Source organism: Protopterus annectens, chromosome 14.part0 (genome assembly GCF_019279795.1).
Source record: "Protopterus annectens isolate FY-2018-M chromosome 14.part0, PAN1.0, whole genome shotgun sequence".
Lineage (NCBI taxonomy): Eukaryota > Metazoa > Chordata > Ceratodontiformes > Protopteridae > Protopterus > Protopterus annectens.
The window spans coordinates 156,212,029-156,224,411 of NC_056748.1; the positions used below are offsets into that span (position 1 = coordinate 156,212,029).

Below are 12,383 nucleotides of genomic sequence, written 5' to 3' on the forward strand. Positions count from 1 at the left end.
AACGATGGCTTTCAGCATGTGACACAGGCAACACTAATAAGCACAGACCTCTTTGTTGTGTTTATAACCAGTAGAGCAGAAGGTTACAAGGAAAAATATGTGTGTGTGTGTGTGTGTGTATAAATATATATATATATATATATATATATATGTATGTACCTACAATAAAACATGCAGAGGTGAATATATATAGAATAGAAAAGTTGAAAGTGATCTAGCAGGGCTGGACGAATAGTTAAAATATGTTATCTTAAAGGCAATGCAAAATAATTCATCTTCTAAACAGAAACCTAGGAAAAGAATTTAAAGTTTGAGGTAAAAAGTAGCCAAAACAAGAACTAAACTAAGTACGCAGTGTGTGTCGCACACTGCTAAGGCAGTTGGATTAAATGAAAAGACCACATGACAGGGAGTCAGGCGATGTTGTAGAGTCATAGATTTAGATATACTCCAAAGCCATTGTGTTTTATGACCATTTACTCCTTGCTAGTACAATCCCTTAGGCTGCCCCTCCTTTCTCCAAGAAGGGTATACCTGTCAGTCTTAGAGTAAATTTGTGAATACCCATCCAGTTGTCTAGGTTATGCTTAATGGAAGATACTGACTCACACCTTAACATGCAGGGCAGGTTTATTCCAATGGTTATGCAGGTGCTGGGTTATAAACCTGTCCCTCTGCTGTGTTTTATTTATCTTTTGGTTAGATTTAGGTCATTGCATCTTGTGTTAATGGAGCCACTGGACCTACAGTGATAGAAGAGGTCTAACAGTATGTTAAGTTAGTCAGAGATCCTACCTCAAAATGTCTACAAGGCACAAAATAAAGGGGAAGAGCTTTCAATATCTCTTGATAGCTCACAGACTTTAGGCCTGTCATTGTTTGGTTAGGAACCTTTGGAGTCTTTCTGTTTGATATGTTTAGAGTGACACATCTCAAAGGGGATACTGCACTTGATAAATGGTCTGATCAATGCTGGGTTTTAAGGGACTGATTACCATTTTATAATGTGATGATATTCCTTTGGCAATTAGCTGCGCTAAATAAAAGGATTAATTGGCAACTGTTGTCAAATTATGGTCAAAGGAGAGAAAGTGATCAACCTAAGTTCCCAAGTACATTTCTATAGTGATGGTTTGGCTATACAGTATAATGAGGGGAGAGATTGTCTACTAAAAGTGATGGTATTACACTTTTTAGCATTTAGTTTTGAATCAGATTTAACTACACCAACTGTTTCCTAGGGGGAATTTATTCTAGAGGGTTTGGTTGTCAGAGGGTGACCTATTTTTTTTTATTTATTTTATTTTACATTTGTTAACCGGGAAAGTCTGACTGGATATTAGTCCATTTTCAGTGGAGGCCCGGGGAGAAAAGCTCCAAGAGATACAATTTTATAGTTAACAGATAATAGAGACATTAAATTAAATGCTAGTAATAGTCAGGTTACACAGATGTTAGCATAAGACAATCATATGGTAATTATAATGAGACATGGTAGAGCAAAATGGAAGGCAGTACAATGGAAAACATTCATGAGATACATTTCTGACCTCACTACGGAGTCTGGAAGTACAATTTGTGCAACAGTCTAGATATAAGGCATTACTACGTTTTGTGTACATGATAGGTCTGTAGGCAAGTTAACCAGGGGTGAGACAGGAGCATAGTCTGTTATTCATGAAGCGAGTTTTAAGTCGTTTTTTTGAATTGGGTTGAAGAGTTGTTGTTTGTTATATGGGCAGGAAGGGAGTTCCAAATTTTAGAAGTATAGTGGCTGTAGACAGATTTTCCTTCCTCATTGTTAAATTTGGTAATCTTAAGGAGGTTTGGGTGCTGGATCTAAGGGTTCTGGTGGTGGTGTAGGGTTGAAGTAGTTGTTGTAGAGCTTGAGTGTTATCTGAGGGATGTAGTAATTTGTGAGCCAGTGATAGTTGATTGAATTGGAGTATTAGGGGGAGTTCTAACCAACTGAGTGTTTTTAGGCATTCACAGTGATGTGTTCTAAAGGATGAACCAGTAGCAAATCTAGCTATCTTGTTATAACAACTGTCGAGTTTGTTTAGGTCAGTTTTGTGGAGATTAGTAAGAACAGGGGAGGCATAGAGTAAGGTAGATAATAGGTGTGTTCTGGCTATTGTTATTTTGGAGTGGTTAGAGAGAAATTGTTTGTTTCGATAGAGTAGACCAAGTTTTTTATGAACTTTTTTTATGTTTAGGGAAATGTGTAGGTGAAATCTAAGATGGTTGTCAATTTCCATGCCTAGCAGTTTGGTGTGATTGGTGGGGGTAATGGTGGTACTGTATTAATTACTAGTTTACAGTCATCTGCAAACTTTTATAGACAGAGATTTTGGCTTTCAACTTGAAAATCTAAAAAGTAAAAGCCAAAAAGATTCCAGAACTAAGGATTAATGGACACCACTGATCACGTTCTTACTTTCTGATGAAGCACGTAGAACTCTCACAGCTGTGGTTCTCTTTTTCAGACAGTTTTCTATCAGTCTTACCACATTTGGCTTGATTTTAAAGCATTTAGCTTCTGTGTGATGACAGCATAGTAAATGGTAAGTAAGGCTTTGGCCAGGTTACGATACACAATGCATACTGCATGACCACTGCCTACAGTCTCTACAGCCCTTTCAAAGAAGTTTATCAGATTCAGTAGACAGGATCTACCCTTCACAAAGCCAAACTGTTGTGGGTCAAATTTAATAATATTTTTGATACTGTAGTTTATGAATTCAGCTATAAAATGTTCCATGGTTTTGGAAATGAGGCTTGTTAGATTGACAGGTGTGTAATTACCTGGATCACTTTTGAGGCACCCCTTTAGGAGAGGCATTATCACTGCCTTGTGCCACTCAGGGATGAAACCAGTAGCTAAACATTGGTTAAACAGGTTAGGAATGGGTCTGCACGGGCATATTTATTTATCACTATTAATTAAATAGCCATGTTTATTATCAGGTCCCATGGAGGAGGTATTTTTGTTTTTTGTTACCACTTTCACTAAATTATCTTTAGAGATAAATTGGGGGTTAAGAGATTCAGGTGTTGCAGCAGTCTATACAGAAGTCTCAGGGGGTGGCACTAAATTTGTTTGTAAGGGTATTGGCAATGTCTGTATAGCTAAATAAGAATTTATAATTACCTTTGGCTTCAAAGATGGCTATTGTGCTTTGTAAAAATAAAGATTATTGATATTCTTAAATGTCACTAAGAAAATCTTGACTCATGGTGACCCTGTGGATGGCTGTACTTATCTGTGCTCTACCTTCAATGAGACAACTAGGGGCATCCATTTCTTTAGTTATACATCAATCCATCACATGGCTTGTCTTCTTCTGATTCTTTAATATTGGTCAACCTTGCCAAGCAGAGTGAATTTGTCTAATGATTTTTCTCTGTATGATATGTCCAAAGTATGAAAATGAAACTCTTGTCGTGTGAGCTTACAGTGGATACATAAATCTTATCTTCTACAGGTTTGAGCGACTTGTTTTTAGGAAAACTCAGGGGTATACATTGTGCTCATTGCCAACATAATAATAATAATATAAAAACACTGATTTTTTTCTTCATATTTTGTTTTTCCATTGTGAAACATTTATATCCATATAATGTTATTGAAAATACCCTAGACTGCATAAGTTGAATCTTTGTAGGCAAAGCTGTGTCTCTGCACTTGAAATATAGGATGTAAACCTTTCATGACTTCTGCCAAGAGTAATTATTTTTCAGATTTCTTGGCTGCTTATCATTTCATTATTGATTAATAATCTAAGCAAGCTGAAGTTGTCTGATGTTCCTATTTCTTTTCTGTGAAGAATAAACCCAGGATTCAATAAAATCCATGTAGGCTCCATGTAGAACGTACACTGAATGTATCGGTGTACATGGCCATGGTTCCTCTTCGGCAGCGCACCATGCATATTAATTATGGTGCTCTGCTGAGGGAGAGCAGGGTAGCATGGATTTTGAATTAATGTAGACAACACTGCAGAGGCTAAGTCATACTTGTGGGCTGTCCAGAAAACATCTCCACAGTTGGTAATTACAGCACAATACCTTTTGGCCCATTAACCTGGACCAACAGGTGATCAACAGATATTACCTCATGAAACGGCAGTTTTAAGGGGTTTTTTTTTTTGTGCAGTGTGGCGCGTTACTTACCTATGCTTAGCATTGCTTACATACACAGTACACACATGCTAGATATCTAAAAATGGAAACTGGATATATTCAATTTGAATTAATGTTTTTTTTTTATTTTGTATTTTTTATTTTCCCCATGTGCATATTTGTGTGATGCTTAGCTATGCCGATATACACAGCAGACATCTGCTAGACATCTAAAAATAGAAACTGGATATATTCAATTGTTCTAGTTCTGTGGTGCTTAGCAACATGCAAACCCTTGTTGCAAAGCTGCACTACACTTGGAGGCACCTATGTAGTATACATGAAAATATACAAGTTCCCTTCACTATCCAAGTGGACAGATAGCTTGAGTCATGACGTACAGTGCAGTAGGTCCCAGGTTCGAATCCTAATCAGTCATACTTTTTACATTTCTGGCTTTGAAAATGTGTCATGTGACTGAAACATCAGTTTAGTATAAAATTTAAAAAAACTTACATTTAGAAAAGCTTCGCAATGCTAAGCAGTACTTAAACATGGTCAATGGTCTATTCCCATTTGTGCATTGCTAAGTTGCACTTACACATGGCTGCTATGAGTTTGCGTGATACTAAGTGAAGTGGCACTTTTTTGAAAGTTACAGCATGATGTATAAAGGTGGGAATGCAGTTTATTTAAAGGCCCATAGTTGGGAATTTCACATCATTCATTGGAGTTCTAACTTGGCTGTGGATATGCCTGGTGTTGCTGGACAAGGAGTGCACTTTGGTGCACAGAAGTGGGGAATGCAGGAGTCCAAAGCATATATTGGACTCCTCGTTAAGAATTATGAGCCCCGGCTTCTGCAGGGCAAATACCAGGGCTCAGAGTGTAAGTCTGAGACCTTGAATCAGTTGGCTAGGGAACTTGCCAGTGTTACTTGTATCCCCTGCACTGGTGAGAGTGTTGTCACCACTATGACAACCTGAAGCATAGAAAAAGGGGAATTCTGGACACCTGAGTCCAAGAGGTTAGGGCTGGGCAAACCCCACAGATATGTAAGTATGTTTACCAGTAACTTCAAAATATACAAGCTGAATCTGTGCAAAATTGTTATGCTTAATGGTTTGCTTCTCTTCCCACAGCTTTAGAAGAAAGGGCTCACAGCCTCCAGTCACATGCAGGATGCCTGGCCAGGATGAGACAATCATGTGGTAAGTAGGAAAACATCAAAGGAATAACTTAATACACAGTGTAATTACACAATTAATTAATTACTTACAGAGTCTGCTAACAGTCAGGTATGACATACGTGGGACATCCTACATTTTTATTAATGCTCACTGCCTACCAGAAATGGTAAAGCAAGTTAAAGCAAGTAATCATGCCGTAATGTGTAGTATAGCTTCCAAATATCAGTTAATGTTAGGGTCTACCCAAGTTAAGAGTCACTGGTCAGGTCTGGTCATTGTCTAAAATATGATGTAGGTTGCACTCAATAAAAGACCAGGGTATATTGGTTAGTTAACACAAGTCCTTCACAGCTATCCATGGTCTACATGCCAGAGTCAAGGCAACATTAATCAATACATTTCAAAGGTTGATTCTGCTTTTGTAACTAATCGATTCCAAGAAAGTGTACACTAGTCCTGTGTTCTAATCTGACAGCAGTCAAGTCTTACGTTTAACTCAGTAATAAAGAATGCAGCAAAAAATGTCAAAAAAATGTAGTGCAATACGTACAGTAAGGTTCACGCCTGCGTTCTGCTCTTTTTGTCTGAAATAAGGCTGTATATTCCACTTAGTCACTGAACATGGTATATGCGAAAGTTAACTTAAGTCCTGGGCAGCTGTCCATGTGTAAATGCAAGATGTTAAGAAACATTATCAATAAAGTTTAAAACAAGATTGTGCTTTGATAAGTAATCTTTTCAAATAAGTATGTCTTATTATTGAATTCACTGCATGTGTGTTCTAATCCTAGACCAGTAAACTGTTACATGTTAAGTAATAGAAGCAAAAAGTTGAAAACAAACTGTAGAAAAAGCAGCTAGGGCATCCTGGAAGGCAAGTAGACCAACAAGTATCTGAACGCTGTTTTATTTGTGAAAAATACTGTAGCGTTTTCGCTACTAAAAACAAAGTAGCTTCCTCAGAGAAAACAAGTAAAAGGCTCTGAAACCTTTTAAATAACAAAGCATCAATTACATCACTTCCTGTTCAGAATATAGTTGAATTAAAAAACTACATAAACACAAATAAGTGCCTAAAAGTTAATCACTTCTATACAAAAAAATGTGTCATTTCACTTATACTTAAGTTCATGGAATCGGTATCTTTCAGATATTACAAAAAAATCTAAAAATCAATATATATATATAAATGTATAAAATACATAAAAATACATCAAAGCTTGCTAGAAAAAGCTAATAAATCTAAAAATAAATATTGCATTTAATAAAAATAATAATAAAAATTCAAATAGGCAAAACACCAAAGAGACACAAGATGTGTAACAACTGGCTAACTGACAGAAAACACACCATAAAAGAAGCAGTCTCCAAATCCAATTACAGCCCAGTGGCAAATAAAGAGCCACAAGGTTAAAATTAAAATTCAAGCTAGTAATGGACCTTACTGGTGACTATTGAAACATTTAGTTACCTCAAAAAAGCTCTATATTTTAAAATTGATGAGATATTACAATGTTCATTTAGTCCTGGTGCATTAAATGCATCCAGTTTCAACTGCCATTCAAGTTCACAAATTTCTAGCAGTAAGGAGATGGGACCACCTCGCAAACATGGTGGAATATGATCTACTGCCATAAAAAGAAAACTGTGTCCTGGATTATGAAGAATATGTTTTGCTAACGCATTCTCACATTTGTTGTTTCGTATAAGCGTAAGCGTGTTGATAAATCGTTCACGAATTTTCTGTCGGTTTCACCGGCGTAAAGCCTGACAACAGACACAGAAAGCAATGTACACTATAGATTTAGATTCACAGTTCAACTTGAATCTAATTTCAAATTTGGAGTTCCTGACATTAAAAGTACTACCTGTTCTAAGCATCTTACACCAGTTACAAGTACCACAACAAAATGTACCTTTCTGTCTAGTAAAGCTTTCTACTTCAAAATTCCTTTGTAAAAGTTCCTTTATATTAACCTCTCTTTTGTATACCACTTTAGGGCAAGGACCCAATTTTTCAAACAAGAAAGCATTACTTGAAATTAAATGCCAATTTTTTGAAGGATACTCATAATTTGTTGTGAACTATGATTGAACACTGTCACAAAACGCAAAGGGTAGGAGTGGCATTTAATTTCAAGTAATGCTTTCTTGTTTGAAAAATTGGGTCCTTGCCCTAAAGTGGTATACAAAAGAGGGGTTAATATAAAGGAACTTTTACAAAGGAATTTTGAAGTAGAAAGCTTTACTAGACAGAAAGGTACATTTTGTTGTGGTACTTGTAACTGGTGTAAGATGCTTAGAACAGGTAGTACTTTTTATGTCAGGAACTCCAAATTTGAAATTAGATTCAAGTTGAACTGTGAATCTAAATCTATAGTGTACATTGCTTTCTGTGTCTGTTGTCAGGCTTTTTACGTCGGTGAAACCGACAGAAAATTCCGTGAACGTATTTATCAACACGTTTACGCTATACGAAACAACAAATGTGAGAATGCGTTAGCAAAACATATTCTTCATAATCCAGGACACAGTTTTCTTTTTATGGCAGTAGATCATATTCCACCATGTTTGCGAGGTGGTCCCATCTCCTTACTGCTAGAAATTCGTGAACTTGAATGGCAGTTGAAACTGGATGCATTTAATGCACCAGGACTAAATGAACATTGTAATATCTCATCAATTTTAAAATATAGAGCTTTTTTGAGGTAACTAAATGTTTCAGTGGTCACCAGTAAGGTTTATTACTGATTTGATTTTTAATTTTAACCCTGTGGCTCTTTATTTGCCACTGGGCTGTAATTGGATTTGGAGACTGCTTCTTTTATGGTGTGTTTTCTGTCAGTTAGCCAGTTGCTACACATCTTGCGTCTCTTTGGTGTTTTGCCTATTTGAGTTTTTATTATTATTTTTATTAAATGCAATATTTATTTTTAGATTTATTAGCTTTTTTAGCAAGCTTTGATGTATTTTTATGTATTTTTATACATTTATATATACATAGATTTTTAAGATATTTTCTAGTAACTTCTGAAAGATACCGATTCCATGAACTTATGTATAAGCAAAATGACACTTTTTTTGTATAGAAGTCATTAACTTTTAGGAACTTTTTTGTGTTTATGTAGTTTTTTAATTCAACTATATTCTGAACAGGAAGTGATGTAATTGATACTTTGTTATTTAAAAGGTTTTGGCGCCTTTTACTTGTTTTCTCTGAGGAAGCTACTTTGTTTTTAGTAGCGAAAACGCTACAGTATTTTTCACAAATAAAACTGCGTTCAGATACTTGTTGGTCTACTTGCCTTCCAGGACGCCCTAGCTGCTTTTTCTACATGTTAAGTAATAAATAATGCAGCAACAAATTTTACAAATATATTTAATTCAATACCGAGATTAAGGTTCAAGCCTTTGTTCTGCTTATTTTTTCTGAAATAATGCAGTATATTCCACTCAGTAAATGAACATGGTATATGGGTAAGTTCTGGACAGCTGTCCATATGTCTAAATGCCAGATGTTAAGAAACATTATCTATAAAACGTTTACAAATGAGTTTGTGCTTTGATAAGTAATCTTTTCAAGTAAGTGTGCATTATTCCTGAATTAACTGCATCTGTGTTGTAATCCGACACTAGTTAACTGTTATATATTAAGCAATAAATAATGCAGTGACAAATTTCACAAATATATGTAGTGCAATACCAAGATTGGATCAAGCTTCTATTCTGAGAGCACCATTATATATGCCACGTACTTGCTTTTCTCATTGACACAGCTATTTCTGAGTAGTATCTCTTAAAAGACGAGTATTGTATTCCACCAGGTATGTAACCATTTTGTTTCCAACATGATGCATATGGTGGAATATACTTAGGGGGAATGGGGATTACATCAGTAAGTCTTTCTTAGAACTGTTCTGATGACATGTCATTGATCTCTAGATATTTTACACCTACAAAGGAACTAGAGTACAGCAAGGGTATAATGCTTTGTGTTAAATAGGTACACAGGTCCCCTGGATGATCCCCTTGATAGCAGTTGTAATAGTACACTGCTATTTGTTTGACACTTGTTTGTATAGATTATAAGGGGGGGGGGGTTACTCCTGTGAAGAACACTACAATTGACTCCTGTGTTGGGTGTCTGATCATACATCAGTATCTGTCATGGCACAAACAGGAATAGATGACTATTGCTAGCATTCTGCTTTTCTCCACACCCGTTGTATGCTGCACATACAGTTGAATATGAGATGTGTAATCAAGCAGTGAATACTGATAGCCTTCCTACATTGCTCTATCTCTACCTACTGTACTCCCACGTATGTGATCCTGACGTGTTCTCATTTTGTTGTATTTCAGGAAATATGCATACCCGTCACAGAACCCCTTTTACAGAAGTGGAAAATGATATCATTGTGGAGGTCTTTCACCAACATTATCAAGTGCTACTTTCTAGGGGGAGGGCAAACAGGCAGGAGATGGCAGCATTGTGGGCTGACCTGGACCGCAATGTGAATGCTGTCAGTCACCAGAGCAGGACATATGAACAGGTGTGACACCGTGCCACCGATATAGTCCACACGGCACACAGAAGAGCAGAGGACTTGGCCAGGGATCGTGGTGTCACTGGTGGAGGGCCTGCTGCAGCACAACCATTGTTGGCTACTGAGGCATTCCTGGTGAACCTAGGAACACAGCTTAGCTCCCAGGCATTCATCACACAATATGTCGTGGATGTGGGTGCCACTATTTCCACACAAGAGAAGCATCCAGGTATGCTTGGTTGGATCATTATTGGAACACTGTAGTATTCAGTGTGTCAGGGTGTACATAGTTTTATGTGGGTGTCAGGTTTTATTTTGGGGGTAAGGAGGGTAGCTGCAGGTTTGAGTCCCATGCTCAGATTGTGACCAGTATACCAGTTAACATAGTAGCTACTGTAAATGTGAGATATTTTGATGTATTACTCTGTTATGCTGTACATCCCTCAAATTTTTCAGAATCGTCAGGAACTGGATAAGGCCATGCACCTGCTTCTGTAAGCACAACACTGTTTTGCTAGAGCTGTATATTTAGTGCAATGTATTTGCTAAAGTGCCATCCCAGGTATGCTGGCTGGATTGATGTACTGACCGCATAATTGCCAGTTGTACAGATCCACAAGAAAAAAGTGCCAGTAACGTCCAAACCAAAACTAAAAAACAAAATATTGGCACTCAGAAGGAATCCATCACCCAGTACAGATAAAATCCAGTTTTTTTTAATAAAACAAAGTATAACCCACTAAACATGTAGTAGAAAGCTCCAACACATAAACGCCAACCAAACACTGCATTTTCATCTAAATCAAGTCTTTATCAGATGTATCTTTTTTTTTATTTTTTACAAAAACAGCAGTTTTTATATGTAGGCAATTTGACAAAAACATTTTTTTCATTTTTTAAAAAAAAAGGCAAGTAACTTTACACAAGACAGTTGTATTGCGAGTGTAAAACTTGTTCAGTATGTAAATTTGTACTTTCATGAATACAAGAATTATTATTTTTTTTTCTTAAGGAGTAACAACAAACATAAACCGTAATTTCACATCTCTTTGCAAACTAATGTAAATAACAAACATGGTGGCAGGATACTTCCAGTACTGTATATGTTCATCATTCAAATGCCTACGAAGCAAGTACTACTTTATACAATATCAACCATATTGTTCTGTAAATAGAGAAATAATAAAACATCAACTTTCCCACATTTTGTATGTGCTTGTTCCACAAAGAAAAAAAAATATATAAAAAATATAAATTCCTGATTCCAGAGAATTTGGCTATGAGTAGTTCCAGAAACTCTGACGTGTACTTAAAAGCATGAATTCAGGGTTAGAGTCCTGAGTTTCAGGGATGGTGATGAGACATGCATATGATGGTTGCAAAACCAGAACAGTGGGTGAAGCCGTTGTCTGGTGCTGGAGCTAATCAGTACACTTTCCACCTAGAAATAACCAATAACCCCGGAGCATCAATCAAAGATATTCAAGAGAGTGGCATGAAGGTGAGTTTAGCGATCAAACCAGGAACCTCAGTTGAGTACTTAGCACCTTGGGCTAATCGGATTACCATAGCTGGGCTTTGGAGGACAGAAGTTCATGGAAGACATGATGCCAAAGGTTCCATGGTTAAGAACACAGTTTCCTTCCTTTAGCTATAGAAGTGGATGGTGCAGTAGGACCTGATACAATCCACAAACGTGCAGAGGCAGGTGCCAACATGATAGTGTTTGGAAGTGCAATTATGAAAGGTGATGATCCCCATTCAGTTATAAACCAGTTGAGAAATGTGTGTATAGAAGCTTTTCAGAAACTATCTCTGGACCGATGAACAGGATGGCATGATTGGAAGTGCCATGCACTGATCATGAACTCTTTTATTAGTTTTAGTTTTTTTTAATGATGCTGTGGCAAAAGCAGAACATGATTCCTGTTTTTCAAGCCATTTCATCTGCTGTAGGGGAAACACCTTTGACTGAACGGACATTTACAAAGTTGTTGCACTGTACATCTGCTTACACAGATGTACTTCTTAGTTTTTAAAATAAAAATTCCTGCCATTTTCCCAGAGTGAGTGATTTGACAGTATTGTCAGGACATTACAGATTGCCACATCTGTCAACTGTACAGAGTTTTTCCAAATGTCGATGTAGTATATCATTTAGGTCTCCATCATGAGATTCTTCTTTTAAGAGCTTGTACTTGCTAGTAACTGAAGATTTGGGTTAGACAATAATGTCCTCATGTCCTACTATATGAAGTTGGGGGATAGGCAAGTCTGTAATAGTGACAATAGTGTATACAGCTTACATATATTGCAACATAGTAATTCAGAGTGTAATAGTGCAGGTATTAATGTACTGCTTTTCCATTTTTCTCACAGGTGACTTGGGGGACTGGTCTCTGACCCCTTCACAACCTGATGTCAGTGTCTCTTCAGACTCTGATGATGATGATGGTGGCCAAAGTGAGGCACAGCTTGGGGTTGTAGTGGCTGAATCTGACACAGAGGTTGACATCCCTCATCC

At 36.9% G+C, this 12,383-nt stretch overlaps 1 pseudogene; it reads left to right on the forward strand.

Moving 5' to 3' along the window:
- The first annotated feature begins 11,222 nt into the window (after nt 1-11,222).
- LOC122788779 lies at nt 11,223-11,686 on the forward strand (annotated as a pseudogene).
- Nucleotides 11,687-12,383: the final 697 nt, after the last annotated feature.